At 45.1% G+C, this 7252-nt stretch overlaps 1 long non-coding RNA gene across 1 annotated transcript; it reads right to left on the reverse strand.

Annotated features, from left to right (window-relative positions):
* Window positions 1-1265: 1265 nt before the first annotated feature.
* LOC109396373 (uncharacterized) lies at window positions 1266-2713 on the reverse strand. Its single transcript, XR_002126842.1, has 3 exons — window positions 2482-2713; window positions 1722-1827; window positions 1266-1550 (listed from the first exon to the last, which is right to left on the reverse strand). It is a non-coding gene; the product is annotated as an uncharacterized LOC109396373 (long non-coding RNA).
* Window positions 2714-7252: the final 4539 nt, after the last annotated feature.

The following is a 7252-nucleotide window of genomic DNA, read 5'->3' on the forward strand; positions in this document are numbered from 1 at the left end:
GCTGCGGTGAAGAGGACCAGCTGTTATTCTTCTGACTTGGCTGATGTCTGGCCTGTTGTGATGTCTTTTATGAATCTAGGGGAACTTGAACTTTAAAACCTATTTTCAAAGGCCATGTTTTGCCTTATTTTTCAATGTAATTCTTAAAAGTTTCCTGTGCTTAATTAATGAAGAAGAATTAAAACAGACAAACACAACAACAACAAAAACAAGACAAAATAAGCAACAAAGAAGGGGAAGAGGTGCTGAACGGAGAGAAATAAAGATAACTTCTGGAGAAGGAGGAGGGAACACAGAGTCAGAGGCAGGTCTCTGCTTAGACCCTGAAGTGCCCCAGAAAGGGGGTGCCAGCCTTCAATCACTTGAGAGAGAGCCCTGGTCAGGGTCGGAGCTGGACAGAGAGCCTAGTAACGCGTGCCGGCCAATACCACACACATCTGTTTGATTTGGCACTGCTCACCGACCAGCTGCTGGCACAGAACCAGAAGGGGCAGGTGGGAGTACTGGAGAAGGGGGAAGGAAGGGGAGAGGGGATTATGCAGTTGTTCCAGAAAGGGGGCAAGGGAGGAGGCCGGGAGGAATGAGGCTGCGAGAGGCCCTGGGGCAGGCAGGGGCAGGAAGCCCACAGCTGTGGTGGTGGGCATTGCTACTAATCACCCTTTGCAGCAGGTGAAGGCACTGAGTCAGAGCACAGAGGCCCAGGGGATGTGGCTTCAGCAGATACTCGGGCCCTGGGCCAGGTTTGGACAAAATGTCAGGAGTGCTTTATCACTCTCCCCTTTGGCACATCCACTATCCCACTAATGGTGAGCCTTCCCAGACCTCCAAACTCGTCACCATGTTGCCCCCCTCTTTTTTCCTATGAGATTTAACCTTTTGTTTCATGACTCCAACAATGTTTTTTTTTTGTTTTTGTTTTCTCTCTAAGCTTTCTAAGCTCGCAAAGACTTACTTCCTCTGAGCTGAGATCCTTCTAACTATCTAGGTGGAAAGTAGGAAAGAATAAGCCAGCTTACTTCACAGAGGCCCTAGGAAGTGTAAACAATATTCCTGAAGTCACCTGGTTCAGCCAGGGGAAGAACAATTTGGGCAAGTGCTGACTCTTCCGCCTCAGTACCATTTGCTGTGCCAAAATGTGCTCTGGTCCAAAATTTTAACCGTGTGCAAAGAGGTTGAACTGGTGAGTGGTGTACTCAGGAGAGAGCCGTATTAGTATGTAATTGCGTTGTGAAATCTTATACAAGCATAAGCTCTTGGTTCACCATTTATTCAACACCATGCATCAGAAACCATGCTGGTTCTCCTCAAGTAGCTCAGTGTGGGCAATCTTTTCTAGGTCTCTCTCCAATGTCCATTACCTGATGGAAACCACTCGAGTAACTTCTGCAGGTTTGAAAGTCTAACACATTCATCACCTTCGCTTTTGAAAATCTCACTGCCGGCATCACATATGGCAAAATAGACAGGACGCCACAATGCAACTGAGATTGATTGCTGGGTCTGCTCACTGTAACAGCAAGATCTGCTTCCTTCTAGGACATTCTCAGGACCTACAGGGTCAAAATAACATGATATGGAATTGCCAATATTCCATCTAAAAGAAAGACCATTTCATATGGTTTGCCTAATAACAGGTTGCAGCTCTGAAGGTTCAAACCCTCCTTCTGACACTGATTAGCAGGGCAACCTTTCCTTTAAATGAGAACAATAATAGAACATACCTCATAAGGTGGTTGAGGCAAATGAAATCTCCTGTGTAACAGCATGGACTTTGGCTACTGGACCCCAAGAGTGAAAAGGGAGGCTTAGCTTTCATAGATAGGACATCTGCAATGACAGGGTCCCATCTTTAATCTCCCACTGGCTTATCTTTCAATAATGCCCTAATTTCCCAATTTGTGCCACTGCAATTCAACACACGCAAATACCGAGAGTTAAGAAATTCAATTAAATTCTCCAACCCAAGAAAAAAAACTTCAGAACATACACTAGTTACAGACAAGAAATACCAGCTAAGTTAAATCTTATTTCTCAGCAGTTTATTACCACTCAGACTTCCCTCACGAAGAGGAGGCAGCCCCTCATTAAGTCCCTGGAGGCCTTTCAGGCCCTGGACCTAGGCCTTCTTGTTCCTCTACCTGGAAGTTGTTCTTCCTCGAGTTTTCTTTAACATGATTCCCAGGCCCCCCCTCTCTCCTGGATCTCATCCTTAGGCTTTCATTTCTCCCCAATTTCTGGACACTTTGTTGCATCCCTCTTCAGTACCTCATTCACCTGGACTATCTCCCCACAGTGACCACCCGGCTCCTCCCTCGTCCAACCTTCACACCTCGCATGGTACATAGCTGTACAATAGCTTCAATTCATGAGTAATTTATTAAGTACACATTTGCATTTTCAAGTCAGTTTCCATAGACAGGATTACCATTTTGAAGTACTGTAGACCCCATGTTGATATAAAACATAGATACTCATACTCACCCTACACAGGGTCCTTCCTCAGAAGTCCAGACAAGGACTTGATGACTGATACCCTGATTGGTTGACACTCAGGGAGTTCCTAACTTGATATTCAGCTCCACTCCAGGCTTGAGGGCCTGGACTGTGACCCACCATCAAATCCAACCCTTTCTGACCTTGTACACCAAGTCCAGTGACTCATCTCGTCCCTGATACTGAACTCTGATTTCATAACCTTCTGGTACACTCATTCCTACAAAGATGTCAACCCTCCCAGGAATTGGAGTTGGCCAGCAGCAGTCACATATCCTGCCTGGCATGTCCAGGAACAGGACTTGCTCCCAGCTTCCTTCTGGCTTAATGGTGTAGTGGAAACAGACTCCATGTTTGAATTTTCAATCCACCATTTCTTACATGGCCAGCCATTTTATCCCTCTGGGCCTCGATTTCCTCATCTGCAAAACAGGAATAAAAATACCCTGACAGAGATGCTGTAAGAGTGAGTGATAATGCAGACAGGATTTGACACACAGTATTGATCAGTGAACAAGCAGTAGCTCTTTTTCTTTGGATGACCCTCTATTACGTCTGGCTTGATGCTGGCTGCCACCTCCTACCTGTCCTCTTGTGCAGTCACTGCCCATACCCACACCCACCTAATGGCCTCGTCGGGTCTCTGAGTTCCAATTCCTCCTGCTCCTCTGAGGAAGCTCTGCTGTGTCTGTTCTGACTGCTGGCTAGTGGTATACTGGTGCGGCTTCTACCAGCTCATGAGAGCTGATCCTTCGCATCTCTTCCCAGCTCCATGCTCAGTGACCATCATGTTGGTAGCTTGAAATCGTACATAGTGGGACTATTTACACCCAGAAATCAGCAAACCCTATAATAGGGCTCTTTCCCCTGGAGAGCCTCTTGTTAAACATTTACAGGCACACCAGTGTGGACCCTCCTTTCTTTCTGTACCTGCTCTGGGCCTGATCATCTGACCTGAACACTCAAGTGTAGCCCTTTTAAGGGAAGACCTCAGAAGTTTTCTTATGTACACAGACTGGCCTTGCATTTCAGTGGGAATGCAGCTAAATTCATGCCAAAGTCTACAGAACAATTCTCAGCTCAGGAATGGAAATATGACACCAGGAAACAAAAAAGTCTAACGAATATACATTAACCTCAGGATTAACCCCAACACTAATGAAATCTGCTCAGCCCAGCCAAGGTCTTTCCTTCCTGCTGGGCTTTCTCCTGGTGATGCGGGCTCCAGGGCTGAGGCTTTCACCTGAGCTCTTGGATGGAAATCTTCCAGGCCCTAAATGACTATGTCCTTCAGACCACTCCTGCTTCTGGCGTAGGTATACTGTTGTCCGGTAGCAAAGAAGGTGTGGAAGAAGGTGGATCCCTTACAGGCAAAAAAGGAAGCTCTGTCTTTCCTTCTTTTTTTGTGAAGTCTCTAAACCACACACATTGCTAAGGTGTAAGTCTTTCGAGGGTCAAATCTTGTTCCAATTTGTGTACCTCAGAGACGTGGGCAAGTGGCCTGCCCCTCGATGTTGTTAAATTCAGATTTGCTGCCCCAAAGGGCCACATTTGGAGTTTGTAATGTTGGCCAAGTGCTGGGCCACCCTTACCTTTATACCCCCTTGAAGAAAGACTCATTAAGCAAATACATAGGTGGGTAAGCACGTGCATAGTGGGGTGGAGGGGGGGATATTTTTCCTTATGAGGAAATGTGTTCTCATGGATTTTAGAGGGCAAACCATCATGTGCTATAGTAGAATCCTATCTATTGGTGGTGGCTATCATAGGTCTCTTTCTAGCAGTATTTTGTTCTTGCCTGTATTTGAAAGGACATGCTCAGCCTAGAAGGGAATACACTCCATCCTTTTGCCTGTTAAAACGTAATCCTCTTTTCTCTCCACAGGACCTATGAATTCTACCCATTTTCCTCTCTTCACAATTCCAGACTACCTACAGAAGGTAAAACATTTCTCACGACCCCACTTCTTTCTGTATACCCACCTCTCAACTTGCTGCCTCTAAAACAGGCATACAGGCCACATTTTCACTCTGACACCTTGAATGGTAATCTTCACGGGGACACTGATAGAGAGTGACAATGAAGGAAAGGAGCATAAGTTCCAGGATTCTCCCCGACATTCTCCTTCCTCAGGTCACTGGCCCATGCTAAAATGTGAATTGTGAGCCCAGCATTCCAATAACCCTTCTCTGTCATCTCCTTATTCTCTCCTCTTGTCTTCACAGCGACATCTCCTATGTCATTAGATTGTTACTAGTGTATTGAGTTGTCGGAAAAGTCATGACGCATTTTTGCAATGAAAAACATAGAAAAAATATGTCATGACTTTTCCGACAACCCAATACTTCTAGTGACAGCAGACGTCACGACCTTAATGAGGCACTTCACAGCTTACAAATCGTTTTCTGTCCATTGCTTTGGGGAACCTCAGAACCTCCTTGTGACCTCTAGGTTGGTGTGACTGCCAACATTTTAATGGGCCAATGAGGCAATGTGGACGAAGTGCCGAGCAGATGTCTTGTTGGAGCTCCCTGCATTTCTTTCCTCCCATCTGTTTTGCCTTACCAAAAAATACAGTGATTACCAAGGAAATATGTGACCCTTAGAAAGAATCTGATTCAAGAGTTTTGTTTTCAAGAAAAGGATCTCAAATCGTGTTTTAACTCCATTTTATGAGGAAAACTCACACACGCTTTCTATTTTCCACTTCACTAGCAACAGCCACTTGGCTGATGACCAGAGCCCTCCTGTTATTTTGACAGAGTAAAGTCAGGATGCCTTAGACTGGACATCCAGGTGACATCTTGCTGTACTTCCCATGGGTTTGAGCCAGATTTGTATCAACCTGAAAAATTGCCATTATCCCCCTACGAGCTTTTATTTCTTGCTTTATCTTCCCACACTTTTCTTCTTGCCTTCCTCCCAAATTATCTAGTGCGCAAGTACTCCAAACCACCCAACTTAAGACTCTCTGAATTTCTCTTCCCGCTTTTTAGTCCAGATTAACTCAGGAGCATTTAGGATCTTCAGATATAGAACCTACTCCCTACTCCATGTAGCAATAACACAAAATTTATTTAAAAATATTTATCAGTTTAAACTTTTCACTAACTCTTACTGGCCTTTATAATTAGATGGGTTTTCTCGCCATGTAAGTCAACTATCTCCAATATCTTTAGCATGATGACACTGGATTATAGAATGGAGAGGACCTGGGGGCTGCTCGGTGCCGAGCTTAAGAGGTCATCTTATTAGTCAATTAGAGAGAAGATTAATTTGTTCATTCAGCACTCACTTACTAATCACTTAACCTGAACTCCTATAGTACTCAAGATCCAGGAGTATCTACTTGTTATGTTTTCCAGGCCTTCCAACTAGACTGTGAGGCTCTTCAGAAGAATCTGGTCTCAGCTTGCCACCATCCACCTGTCTTTTGACATTGGGCAACACACTTCACTTCTCTGAGCCTCCTTTTCCCCATTGTGGGAGGTGAGTAAACAGAGCACTCTAAATCCACTGATTCACCTTCTTTCCATTCAGTTCAGTAAATGGGTTAAGCACAGAACATAGGAGCTACTAGGAGAACTCAAAGGAGGGATTAAGTGCTATTGACGAGAACTCAGGTAATTGTTTGAAGCTGGGAGATGGGTACATAGAAGTTCATCATACAGCTTTATCCACTTTTGTGCATATTTGGAAATAACCCTACTGAAAAAGAATAAAAATACATAGAAGGAATTCAGGCTACACATAGCAAGTAGCAGCTGAGCAGAATGAAAGCATGGGTAGGATTTCAGTGAGCCGATACTGGGTCAGGGGCCATTCCAAGCAAGGCACATCATGAGCCAAGGCATAGGGACTGGAAAATACAAGGTGTTCACAAAGAACTGGAAGTAGTCAGGTGTGGCCACAGCACAGGGTGCAAGAAGGGAGTGGTAGGAAATGAGCTGCAAAGGTATCTTGGGGTCACAGCTGAAGGGCCTAGAGATGCATAGCGAGCAAGCCTGTGCTTAATGCAGATCCAAGGGAAAGTGACCTCATTGGTTAAGCCCAAGTTGGCCCCGCCCCTTCTCAATCGCTCTCAGGGCAGGCCTGGGAGAAAGGCATGTGGCAGAAACTGGCAGAGGAGCATGCTGGCAGTGCCACCAGGCTTGTTTCTTCACCAGGAAACAAGATTTCCTGTAACTCAGACCCATGAATCAGCATTTCCTCTGTCAATAATACACAGCAAGAAATGCAACAGCACAAGGCTGAGAGGAATGGAAGAAAGGAAGGAATATTCCATGACACAGCCCGGCTCTGCTCTCCTTTCCCCTCATGAAACCCTCCAGATAAGCTCCCCAATCACACTCAGGTTTCATAAGATAAGTTTCTCAGAGAACCTCCTGGTATCTCAGTTAGATTAAGTCCTACAAGGTGCTCAGCTCTCTTGTCATAGAACATGTTTGTGCCGCCATTAGGGTAAGGAAGAGCCTGAGAACTAAACACTAATATAACAGTGTTTATCCTTGCAGGGGTTTGAGTGTTGGTGTGGTTTGCTTTTAGTTTTCCTACCTCTGTCCAATATTTTGTTTGAGTCTCATGATAACCCTGTGAGGTACACAGAGAATAGTGTACCTATTTCACAAGGGCTGAGACCGAGGCAGGGAGATGAAATGCTTCTGTCCTGTCAGATCTGTTTTGAAGAAGCGAGAATTGATCCTGACTCTTCAAACTCCAATCCAAGAGATTTTTCAAAGCCACAGCCTTTAAATAAAT

The sequence above is a fragment of the Hipposideros armiger genome, unplaced genomic scaffold, assembly GCF_001890085.2.
Source record: "Hipposideros armiger isolate ML-2016 unplaced genomic scaffold, ASM189008v1 scaffold_14, whole genome shotgun sequence".
Classification (NCBI taxonomy): domain Eukaryota; kingdom Metazoa; phylum Chordata; class Mammalia; order Chiroptera; family Hipposideridae; genus Hipposideros; species Hipposideros armiger.